A 12,512-nucleotide genomic window follows, 5' to 3' on the forward strand; every position below is an offset into this window, starting at 1 on the left:
GGGGATCGGGGACCCCCTAAGAGCGGGTGCCGCTGGCAAATAACAGCGGGGGCAGCGGCTGCTGACGGACACCTTGCCGAATGCCTGCCTTGCCCGAGCCTGGAGCCCTCAGGGCCGCCTCCGGGGAGCACCCCCGCCCCTGCCAGCATTTCCTACCAGCCTCACCCTCCTCCTCAGCCTCTACTGCGGGCCGTAACCCCCCGGCCCGGCCCGCCCGCTTCACCGTCCGGCCCAGGGCACGCGGAGGCTCGTGGGAGGCGGGCACAGCCCATCCAAGGCCCCGTGGCCCGCGCCTGCCGGAGCAGGGTTTACACCAGGACTGCAGTTCCAGGGCCTGTGGCGAGTAGCGTGGTCTACACCACAGCGGCCACGCTCGGGCTCTCTGCTTCCTGGGGCACCTCAGGGTCCTCGCTCCACCCGCAACGGCACATCCCGCCTCCCAGGGATGCGAGCGGCTGTCGGACCCGTTCCCATCTCTTCCCCAGGTTTGCCGGTTTACAGATGCTGAGACGGTCAGGTCCTGTCCGGGCTGAGGCGCCGACAGCTCTGCACCCACGTGCCAAGTGCAGGCAAGAAGTGGGCACAGGGCCGCTCGGGAGAAGGAGGTATGCTGTTGGCTCAGGCGGACCCGAAGGGAAGGGAGGGCCACGGTCCATCGGCCACGTCTGCCCTGGGCATCAGCGTGGCTCGAGAGGGTATGCTGTCCGTGTATGGGCACATGAGGGTCCGGCTCACCCCTCACTCCACCAGTGAGAAACCCGATGTCCCCAGTGTCCTAGAACATTCTGCCTATCCTACTACGTGTGGGTGTCTGTTTAGGGGGCTGCCTGCGCCGGGGGGCCTTCTCAGAGCGGTGAGTCGGCGATACACAAGAGATGGGCCAGAGTCTACCCCGTGCCATCCCTGGGGGCAGATCCCTTCCAAAGCTGGGTCCCAGTGCAGCCCTCAGGACCGGTGACCGGCCCCTGCTGGGATCCAGTTCCAGCCTCGGAGGGAGGACAGGCAAACAGCCGATGCTACGTGGCTGACAAGACATTAACTGGTCCAATCCTTCCAACGGCCTGTGAGGTCGTTGTGTCATTTAATAATCATAGTGAAAACCTAAAACGTGTCACTCCTCCCATCGTATACATGGGACAGCAGAGGCACAGAGAGGTTCAGTAACCGCCCAAAGCACACAGCTAAGCAGGCCGGAGTGGGGGTTATGACCCAGTCCGTGCAGCTCCACACAGGCCCCTGCCTGAGCTCACACAGCTGCCTGGGCCCAGCCTGGTCCTACCGATGCCCCAAGCCTCCCCGGTTTGGCAAGCAGGGAGGGGAAACCTCGCAGGGTGCCCCAGCCAAGCAGAAGCTGGGGAGGGGTTGGGTACAACCCTCGGCTCTGAAGTCCGCTGTGTGCCCACCTCCCGGCCATGGGCCGTGGGCATGGCCCTCTGCCGGGTGTGGCCCCAACATTTCCCCTCGGAGATGGAGGGGCGCTCGCCTCTGCTTCGAAGCGCGGGCATGCGGACTCGGCCCTTCTGCAGGTCTCTCCCTCCTGCCTCCTCTTCCAGGCAGGCCACCAGGCTGACCTGTGTGTTGGCTGGCGGTCTCCTGGGCCACTGGGGGGCCAAGGCCCCATTTCTCAGGACCCACCCTGCACGCTGTCCGGGAGACTTGCACGCCCAGACCTTGGCCTGGGGTGGAGGTCTCCAGACCTTCTGGAACGTACATTGCCTTTCCACACCCAGCAGCCATCATGAGGTCTGGGCTGTTTCCCTGGGGCCTTCTAACTGATTTGAGCAATAAATTGCATCTAATAGCAGTGAAGTCATTTGGGGGCAGGGACTCCCCACAGCACGTGGGGCAGCACTGGGCCCACGGAAGCAGCAGAGGGTCCTGACACGGGGAGGCCGGCTTGCCAACCCTGAGCCTGTCTCCGCCCCCATTGGCTCTCCCAGGGGCAACAGGAAGCAGGGTGTCCCCAAGGCCTGTCCTTCCAGGCTGGGAGACCCCTGGCCAGCTGCCCTGGGTGGTCCGGACGCGGGGGTCTCGCCCACTTGGGGGGAGGAGCCCCACCTCCACCGGGGGGTGCGGACCGAGGGGCGCGGAGTGCAGGAGGGGCTCCCCCATCCGCAGGAAGCTTTTCCGCCCCGTCCGAGTCCCACGGGGAACTCGGGCGGCGGGTGTGGACCTGGGAGAAGGCTGACGCCGGGGGTCAGTGAGCACTCACTGTGCCCGCCCCGGGCTCCGCGTCCACCCCCGGCACCAGCCCCCGGGGCGGGACTGCTGGGCCGTTTCCCAGGACACAGAGAGGGCAGGAGCCTGGACCCCGGGCACCGCACGGCTCCCATCCCTGCTGGCCCCTGCCCCCCCCCCCCCGCCCCCGGCCTTGGGAAGGCGCCAGGCGGGCAGATGGGCCCCGTGCTGGCGCAGCCGCGGTGGCAGCTGTGCTGGGGGAGGGGAGAGCCAAGCCGGGCCCTGCCGCCTCCCGGCCTCCCGCGTAAGCGGGAACCTTCTGGATGTTTTGACTCATTCCACCAAATAGTCTCACAGAACCTCGAGGGGATCTGGGGTAGGTTCCTGCTGAGTCAAACAGCCCTGCGGGGATTTTCTGAGGCCTCTGAGGCTGGTGGAGGCCTGGTCTCCCATTGGACGGTAGGGAAACCCCAGGCTTGGGGAGGCTGGGGACAGGCCCTGGCTCCCATCTGCGTCCTCCCCCCACCCCCCGCCCTGACACACACGGGGAGTCCAGCATCCTTCTGGACTTCGTCTCCTGGGTGCCCTCGGGCTGGGCCCCACGTCACACTGCCCCCACTCTGCGTACTGTGACAGTGTTCACGGGGACTTATTTTGAAGAGACAAGCCGAGAAGGGCGGGGTAGAAAGACAAGGGTCCCGGCCTCGAAAAGGCCCCCCACCTGCCCCACCCTCCCCGGCAGGGCGGCTCCTCAGGAGGAGGGTCCTGGTGCACGGCAGGTGCACCCTGAATGTCTGTTGGACTCACTGTCCCCTTCTGTGAGATGGGAGTGAGCCCGCCATTCTGACAGGCCGCTGGGACGACCACCCGCTAAGGCAGACCTGACACGGGAGGCGGCACCCCAAGCTTCCGGAAGCCACGGCCAGCGGGTGTGCCCAGCACGGGCGTGCCCAGCATGCGTCCAGTAGGCGTGTGCTCAGTTTTTGCTGAGCAAAGTCAGCCCATCTCGACAGGACAGACACTGTAAGGTCCCACTTACACGAGGCCCCTAGAGAGTCAGATCCACAGAGACGGTAACAGATGGGGTCCTGGGGCGGGGGGAAGGGGTGTTTCATGGGGACGGAGCTCCAATTGGGAAGATGAGAAAGTTCTGGAAGCGGATGGTGTGATGGCTGCACAGCATGAAGGTACTCAATGCCCCTGAACTGGACGCTGAGAAATAGTTAAGACGGTCCATTTTATGCCCTGTGTATTTTGCCACACTTAAAAAACCTAGTGGGGAGACTGAGGCGGGCAGGATGCGACTCCCCACTTCCTCCTCCCAGCCGCCCGCCCACACTGCTAACGGCACAGGGTCAGGTCACGAGCGCAGCGTGAGGCACACGTGTGTGTGACAGGAGCCGGGTCGACCTTCCCCCCTCGGTGGCCACGGCCTGCCCTCCCGGCAGTGCCAGTGTGGAAGGACACGGCCCCCCTCTTCCTAGGCTCTGTGTCCTCGCTGACCCCAACTCTGGCTCCCCTCGGGCTGCAGGTATCGGGAGTGGGGAGGGTGACACGGGGGCCTCGGTGTCCCCTACACTCCACGTACGCAGGCAGGCGCGAGGGGCCGGGAGGGACCCTAAGGAGAGGTCTTCCCAAATGACCTCGCGAACCGGGAGGTCTAATTGGGCTGGAGGCCTTGTGCTGTGAGGATTACCAGGCAGGGGAGGGGTCCAGCTAGCACCTTCAGGGGCCTCAGACCCTTTGAGAATCAGATAAAAAGCCCTGCGAATACAGGTTAGTGCAAGTCAGGTCCGGGACTCCACAGCCACCGCCTGACCTGTGCCCTCAACCTCAAAGCCCCCCGACACCGAACAGCTGTGACCTTGACTTAGAAAGAGGAGCCGTGCCTACGCTGACCAGACCGTGCCAGGCGCTGTGCTGGGTCCCTCGACCGGGTGTGTAACTGCCAGGACTGTTGGCATGCTCACAAGGAGCTTTTACGTGGATAGAGAAGAGCCTGAGAGACCGGGCCACACGGTGTGCGGAGTGAGGACCAGCGTGCGGGCAGTGTGGCGACGGGCGTCCTGGGACGGTCCCTGTAGATGGTAGCGACAGGCGTCCTGGGACAGTCCACACAGATGTGCAGTGACAGGTGTCCTGGGACAGTCTGTTAGATGGTAGTGACGGGTGTCCTGGGACAGTCCTTGTAGATGGTAGTGACGGGTGGCCTGGGACAGTCCCTGTGGATGGTTGTGACGGGTGGCCTGGGAAGTCTGTTAGATGGTAGTGACAGGTGTCCTGGCACAATCCCTGTAGATGTACAGTGACAGGTGTCTTGGGATAGGCTGTTAGATGTGTAGTGACAGGCATCCTGGGACAGTCCCTATAGATGTGCAGTGACAGGCATCCTGGGACACTCTATTAGATGTGCAGTGACAGGTGTCCTGGGACAGTCCGTTAGATGCGTAGTGACAGGCATCCTGGGACAGTCCCTATAGATATGTAGTGACAGGCGTCCTGGGACAGTCTCTGTAGATGGTCGTGATAGGAGTCCTGGGATATGCTGTTAGATGTGCAGTGACAGGCATCCTGGGACAGTCCCTGTAGATGGTAGTGACAGGAGTCTTGGGACAGTCCGTTAGATGCGTACTGACAGGCATCCTGGGACAGTCCCTATAGATATGTAGTGACAGGTGTCTTGGGACAGTCTATTAGATGTGCAGTGACAGGTGTCCTGGGATAGTCCCTGTAGATGGTAGCGACAGGCGTCCTGGGACAGTCCACACAGATGTGCAGTGACAGGTGTCCTGGGATGGTCTGTTAGATGTATAGTGACAGGTGTCCTGGGACAGTCCTTGTAGATGGTAGTGACGGGTGGCCTGGGACAGTCCCTGTGGATGTACAGTGACAGGTGTCTTGGGACAGTCTGTTAGATGTGTAGTGACAGGCATCCTGGGACAGTCTGTTAGATGTGCAGTGACAGGTGTCCTGGGACAGTCCGTTAGATGCATAGTGACAGGCATCCTGGGACAGTCCCTGTAGATGGCAGTGACAAGTGTCTTGGGACGGTCCATTAGATGTGTAGTGACAAGTGTTCTGGGACAGTCCATTAGATGTGCAGTGACAGTTGTCCTGGGACAATCTCTGTAGATGGTCGTGACAGGAGTCCTGGGATAGGCGGTTAGGTGTGCAGTGACAGGCATCTTGGGACAGTCCCTGTAGATGTGTAGTGACAGGTGTCCTGGGACAGCTCGTTAGATGTGCAGTGACAGGCATCCTGGGACAGTCCCTGTAGATGGTAGTGACAGGAGTCCTGGGACAGTCCATTAGATGTATAATGACAGATGTCGTGGGAAAGTCCCCATAGATGGTGGTGATGGATGTCCTGGGACAGTCTGTGTAAATATGTAGTGACAGGGTCGTAGGTCATTCCATAAGACGTATACAGTGACAGATATCCTGAAATAGTCCATGCTAGGGATGTAGGGACAAGCGTCCCAGGACAGACATGTAGTTCTATAGTGACGGGCATTTTGGAGAAAGTCCATGTATGTGTAGTGACAGGCATTCAGGGTCACTCTGTTAGACGTGTAGTGATAGGCGTCCTGGAGCTAAAGTCCCATCTCCGAGTCCTCTGTTAGTCCTGTCACTGGACACTGACTTAGGTCTCTGGCTTGTGGGGCCCTCGGTGGAGCCGGTCTGTTCTCACACCTGCATCTGTGACACTTTACACAGCCGTGACTCTCCCCACTTCTGGACACAGAGGCCGGCCCCTGGGCTCCCCACGAGTGCCCCGGAGAAGCGGCCCTCTGGACAGCCAGCTCAAAGGTCACACGTCCTTCTGACCCGGTAGTCACACCCTCACACACACTTTTGTGCACAGTCCTCACGTGCACACTCACACGCAGGAGGACTCCCTGGGCAGGGGGACGGTCCGGTCCCGGTCCCGGGGGTGAGCTGCTCTCCCGGCTGGACACCACCCACCCGCACGGGGACCTCCCCCCGCCTCCCCTTCCTCGTCTGGCAAAGCGAAGGTGGTTGGGAAATGCGCCTGTTTGGGCTTGACTGTTCCACCAACACACCAGCTGCTGGACAGAAGTGGCCTCTTTGCTGAGGCTGGTCGCTCCAGGCCAGGTGTGCGGGGCGAGGGGCAGCCGGTGTGGCCTCTCCTGGACGCGTACACCATCTGGAGACTGACCAGGACTTGGGGTCACCCCGGATGCCTCCCTTAGCAGTCTGACCCTGATCCCCCCACTCAGTGACCTGTGTCTGTCCTCCTCACGGCCTCTGTCTCCCCATGTTCTTCCCTGGGCGGCCTTCTCAAAATGCTGATCTGACCAGCCCCGACCCCGTCCAGCCAGGCTCAGGGGGCTTCCGTGGGCCTCTGTGACTCCAGGGACAAAAGCCAGAGCGCCCTCTGCGTCCACTGTGCCCCACGGCGCTGCCGTCTGGCTCCACCACTCGGCTGCTGTCTCTGCTGCCTGCCCTTCCGCGGGGCTGTCCCCAACCTCACACCGCGCAGCCCCACCCCAGGGCTCATCTGTGTGGTTTGGGAATCCCTGCACCCCGGGCCCTGTCCTGCCCAACGCAGCGCCATGAGCCGCCCGAGCTGGCTGGGCAGAATTGAAACACCTCGCCCGTAAGACGCGTACACAACTTCAAAGTCTCTAAAAAAAAAAAAAAAAAAAAAAAAAAAAAAAAGAAAGCTCTCAGCGATTTAAAACACCAATTGCAAAGCGAAAAGACAACATTTTGGAGACATTAGCTTGAACAACATGTGTCGCTAAAGGTGCTGGTGTCCTTTTCTAACGCGGCCACGATCTAAACTCTCAAACGTGGCCGCCCTCTGTCTAGGCCACGGGTGCCCTGCTCGCGGGCGCCGGGCACACTTCCGGGCATGCGGGGCCGGTGTAAGCCGGGGCGCCCTGGAAGGAGCTGTCCTCCAGAACGCCTCCTGTAGCACGCAGCCTGGGGCCCCAGGGGCGCCCAGGAAGTGGACCCTCTGACTCAGATCGCGGGAGCAAGCAAATGAGACCCTAAACCTCCGCGAGGCACCCAGACGGGCCATGTCTTGGCGATAGGGACTCCCTGCGCCCAGTTGGGCGGCGGGCCCGCGGAGAGGGTCTCAGCCAGACCTCCCCACCCCCGCCCCGAGCCGCCACAAGAGGGCGCGCTTCCCGTACAAAAGGCGGGAGCCTGAGGCCACCACAGGGCCAGGAGGTGTGTGACACGGGGCCTCGCAGGCTCCGGCGGGGTGTGACCGGTCACACCAGACGGCCGCCCCTGGGCGACGGCCCCCCTGCTCCCTGCCTGCGGACCAGAGCCTGCCGGGGCCCCTGCGAGGTGTGAGCGGCACAACCCAGCCGGTTGCTTCCACCCAGGGCTCAGAAGGACACGTTCTCCCAGACAGCAGAAGGGCCACCTGCCGACCTGCGGCCTCACCGGCCTGGGACGCAGCCAAACCCTGCCCTGGGGTGGCCAGTGCCCGTTCCGACTGCTCAGATGCAGGGGCATGACGGGAAAGGGCTGTGGAGGGCGGCAGGGGCGGCCAAGGGAAGTGGGGGCTGCGGAGCCCCGAGGCCTGGCGAAGGACTCCTCGCCTCCGGCTGTCTGGGGGGCCTGGTGTGGCAGAAACACAGGGGCACCAGGGGCAGGCGACCTGGGTTCCTGAGCTGGAATCCCACCTCCGCCACCAAGGCCCAGCTTCAGTGTCCCCGCCACGAAGCAGGCACGGGGCCTCAGCTGTGCTGCAGGACACGGATGCAGGGCGGGTGAGCCCCTGCACAGGGCTGGCTGGGCAGAAGGGACACCAGGGTCCTCCCTCCGCAGGGCCACCTGATTCCCACAGTCGCCAGAGGGCACCGGCATGGCGCTGGGTACTCCCCAAAGGCGGGGACGCGACAGCCACGTCCACAAGCAGCCATCAGCAAGGACAGCCCACGTGCCAGATACACCTCAGCACAATCGGAAGGGGGAGGAGCCCGCGTGGCTGCATTTTGCATGTGAAACTGGAGACACAGAGAGGGTGAGACGGCTGGTGTCGTCACACAGCCACTGGGAGGGGAGCGGTGGGACTCAGAGAAGTCAGCCTGCTGCCCGTCCCTCCCCGCTGCCTCAGCAGATGGGGCAGGGCCTCCCCGAGCTGGGTGGGGGCCTAAGGCCTCCTCTGCTCCGGAAAACGGCCGCTTGCTGCTGCTGGGGAGAAGGGCCCACGACAGCTGGAGGACTTTCCTTCCCAGGCTTGGCTTCGCCCAGGCTTTCCCGGCTGCTCCCGGGTCAGGAGTGACCAGCAGGGACTTCCCCGTGGGTCCCGTTCAGGGCCTCGGGCTCACAAAGAGCCCCCCTCGCCGCCCCCACCCCCACGTCTCCTGCCCTGCCCCTGCCGAAGGCTTTTCCTCTGTCCCAGCAAACAGATGACCACCCGAACCTCCTCCTGCCACACCCAGCAGGTTCCCAGCCTCAGGGGCACCCCAGACTCCCGGCCGCGGACAGCCACCCCGCGAGCGAACTGTGATGGGGGGTGGGGGGGGGACGCGGCGGCTGAGAACGTGCGGGTCAACGGCAGAGCCAGGAGAGGCGTCTTCCTTATTACGGCCAAACCAAATGCAGATCTTTGTTTTCCTTCCCAGTGACATCTGGCTCCCCGTGAGGCCCCAGGAATTACAAAAAGCAGAAGTCTTAACTTCTGTTTTATTGCTGCAGGAAACTGCTGCAGACAGCGCGGGGTGGGAAGCGTCTTCGCGGCCCGTCGCAGGCGGAGGCTCAGCCGTTTGCGCCCGGGGCCCGGGTCGGGCTGGGCACTCAGAAGCAAGAACGAGGAAGCAGCTATTTATCACTTTTACATCATGAGTCTCCACCCCGCGGGCCAGGCCTCTGCCTGGGTCTTTCCACTGAGACTACGAAGGCCGTTTCCAGTCCAGGAACTTGTCTCCAGACGGCCCAGCCCCCGCTTGCAGCCGTGCTCTTGGCTAACGGCGGCCCTCGGAGGCACTCGGGGGCCGGGTCGCCTCCTGCAGCCCCGCCGCCCTCTCCCAGCCCCGCATCCCAGCCCCGGAACCTCGGAGGTAATCAGAAGTGTGGGGTCAAGATCCCGGGTCAAGATCTGGAGGTGCGGTTCGCCAGCTCGAACGGGACAAAGGACAGCCCGGCAGCCGGTTCCTTGGGGCACGGTGCTCGCCCGGTGTGGCTGCGATCCCAGAGACCCACTGCCCCAAAAAGGAGCCTCAGGCCCATGAGCCCCGGCCCTCCAGGGTGCACCCCAGATGCACATCCGCCAGTCATGAGTTTCCAGCCTCCTCCTGCCGCCCCCCCCCCCACCCCCCGGACACATCAGAATCTGTGGGGACTCTGAGTAAGCCACACACCCGTGGTCTCCCACCCCCGTCCCTCCGGGAGGCCACACTGTGCGTAGACAGTGACGGGGCCTGACGCGACACGCGGGACTCTGCAAAAGCTCGGGGGGCCTGTCCGCCCTCCGGCTACAGGAGCAGCACCGGGCACCTGCCTGCCTCCAGCGAACCTCTCTGGGCCTCGGGGTCCCCGCCTGGAAAATGGGACAGCAGTCACCTTCAGGGTTGTCGGGAGATTACATGAGAGGAAGCCCAGCCCAGCACAGCCTGCGTGCCGGACGCGTGAGCTCTGGTTGTTACCCTTTTGTCCCCGTGGGCACGACACGACCCACATTGCGTGTGAGCTGCGCGTGGTAAACACTCTCTGGGGCCAGTTCTATCCAGTCGCGTGCGATCAGGGCAGGGCCACCCTCCTGACACTCACAGCTCACGGGGGCCAGAACCCTCCGCCCCCAGGCCTGAGAGGTGACACTAGTTACACAACAATGCTATGTGTGCGCACCCTCCTACAGTAGCAGACAAGGTCCTATCCTCCCACAGGGTGGGGGAGGACCAGGGCGCCGGCCTTGGCTTCCACGACCCAGACCCGGCAGAGGTGCTCTCCCCCTGCCCTAGGGAGTCTCTGACTCCAGGAGGCGCCACCCCTCACATCAGTCACAGCTGTGCCCCAGGTGCCTGAGGCCGTGTCAGGTGGGGGTCTGACTTCTGGGGCACTGACCGCTCCCTGCAGGTGTGACCGCTCCCTGCAGGACAGGGAGCACGGGCACGGGGAGGCCAGCTCACGGCGGGGGCAGCGCTGGGGAGCCTCTGGCCGCTGGGGACTCCCTGTGGGGAGGGGGCGGGGCCGGCAGGCAGGCTTGGGCTCCCCTCTGAGCTGGACAAGGAGGGGCCAGCGCCTCTCTGGGCGTCAGTGAACTAAAGTTTCGCCACCCTCGCCGGTTGTCCCCCCACCTCTGGCAGGGAGTGTGAGTGCTCGGGCTGCTGCTGGTGGGGGGCAGATACCCTCGCAGGTAAGAGCCGGGCAGTGGGCAGGATGGCGCTGCCCCACAGAAACGCCAGTTCCCTCCTGGAAAGCGGCACTAATTAAGCGACTACTGCATGCCGGCTCTCCGCCACGTCTCAGGGACACGGGTCGCGGTGCCTCTTCCACATCTCGCACTCTGAACACACGTGTACGCGCACATCTGTCCAGTGACTCAGAAAGGAACGGAGGCCCACTGGTGCCAGGGAGGCTGCAGTGAATCAGACGACCCCAACCTCAACCCCCTGACGGTGCAGCCGGGGTGGGGAAGGCCCGCCCGTGCCAGTTCCAGAAGGTGGCCGGGAAAGGCCTCGCCCAGACCCCACCCTCGGCCGGAGCAGCCGGCCTCCGGGGTGGCGGCCCCGCTGGCTTGGATCTTGCGGATTAGTGGCTCAGCCTGCCGGCGGCTTCAGATCCTTGCGTAGGAAGGAAAATTAATTTCTTCCAGTCATGCAGAACTGAAAATATGTGCAGCCAAACTCAGAGATTTCCTGGAGGTGGTAACTCAATTACGCGCATAACCTGGTGACCAAGGAGGTGCTCCGGGACCCGAAAGGGGTTGTGGGTGGCCCAGGGGAGCCCCGGAGTGTCCTGGAGGGAGACGTCCAGCCGAAACCTCCCGGCTCGCCTGGCTGGGCTTGTGAACAGACAGTTGCCAGCCACGTGACCGTCCCTTCCCCCCAATCGCTAGTAGATGGAGGCACCTCCAGAGAGAGACGGATTCCACCGGAAAATCGGTCCTAACGTGATGTTCTCCCAGCCTGCGTCTGTCAAGCTCTCGGGGAGCCGGCAACACCACATCTGCTCCAGTAATCCTTCGTTTCTTCCTCCCTCGTTCCCTCTCAGCCCACAGGAGGGGCCCGGCAACACGGTCCCGGACAGCGGGGTCCCAGCACGGGCTTGTGGGCGGCAAAGAACAGAACCCCCTGCCCTCCTGGGCTCCCCCTCCAGAGGACAGAGCAGGGTGGGGGCGGGGCAAATGCGTGTCACCGCGCTGGCTCTCTAAGAACGTGCCCAGAAGGCGTGGACTGGCCTTCCTGCCCCTGCCAGGAGCCGCCTCTGGTCCTCTCGGCCCGGCCTGCCCCCCACCTTGGGGCTCCAGCCGCAGGAAGTTTCTCCAGCCTTGCAGCGACTTGCGAGAGCAAAGCCAGGATGCAACATCAGCCCTGGCGTCCACAGCCCCCGAGCTCCGCGGGCCGCCCTGGGAACCTCCTGTTTCTGGGTCCGGGAGAGGAAACACACGCCCAGTTAGACATAATGAGGCGGCATCCTGGCCCCAGGGCCGGAGAGGAGTGCGCCCCGCACGGGACTATGGGGTCTCCTCTGCTCTCAAAGGAAGTATTTTTCCCCCTAGTCTCCGGAACAGGCCTGCAGTCAGCCAGCCAAGGTCCAGATGGTGGGGAATACGGGCGTTTTCGGAGGGAGGGGTCCCCACACTTGCAGGGATCTGCTCACTCCTCTGTGGCGCCCCCCCCGCCCCCCCCCCCCCACGCAGTTCCCAGGGGCGGGAAGGAGGGACAGCCTGGGGCTGTGTGTTCAGAGCCCAGCAGCTCAGAGTGTGGCTTGCCACCAGCCCGGCTGCCTTCCGCTCCTTGTGAGCCCGTCTAGGGCTGAATTTCCAGCCATCTGTCCCTCCACGTCGGCTCACACCTCCCTCGGAGCCGTTCCCACAGCCTGGCTCCAGGCCTGCCCAACACGCAGATGGACGGTTCCCAACGGGTGTGAATAATCACTGCCACAGGGCTGCGCCCCAGGCACCGCGGGCTGTTGGGACCCCAGGGAGGGTCGTTTAAGCCCCTGTCCCCACACACGGGGAGTGGGGAACAGCCCCCCACCCCCCAGTCTCCGGGCCGACTTCACCGCAACACCAATTAACCGCGGACACCGCTGACCGGCCGCCCCTTGCCTGGGGGGCAGGGCCAGGGACTATAACAAGACGACGGTGGCGGCGGCGGGAGGCACAGAGGGAGCTCTGCCCCCCC

The 12,512-nt window shown here is 63.6% G+C and overlaps 1 protein-coding gene and 1 long non-coding RNA gene across 2 annotated transcripts in view; one reads left to right on the forward strand and one right to left on the reverse strand.

Annotated features, from left to right (window-relative positions):
- Positions 1-12,512, reverse strand: part of CBFA2T3 (CBFA2/RUNX1 partner transcriptional co-repressor 3) — an 82,694-nt gene that overhangs the window by 34,594 nt on the left and 35,588 nt on the right.
- LOC121009931 (uncharacterized) lies at positions 2,903-5,494 on the forward strand. Its single transcript, XR_005780919.1, has 3 exons — positions 2,903-4,419; positions 4,491-4,889; positions 5,288-5,494. It is a non-coding gene; the product is annotated as an uncharacterized LOC121009931 (long non-coding RNA).

This window comes from Herpailurus yagouaroundi, unplaced genomic scaffold, assembly GCF_014898765.1.
Source record: "Herpailurus yagouaroundi ecotype Mexico unplaced genomic scaffold, PumYag 190, whole genome shotgun sequence".
NCBI classification, from domain to species: domain Eukaryota; kingdom Metazoa; phylum Chordata; class Mammalia; order Carnivora; family Felidae; genus Herpailurus; species Herpailurus yagouaroundi.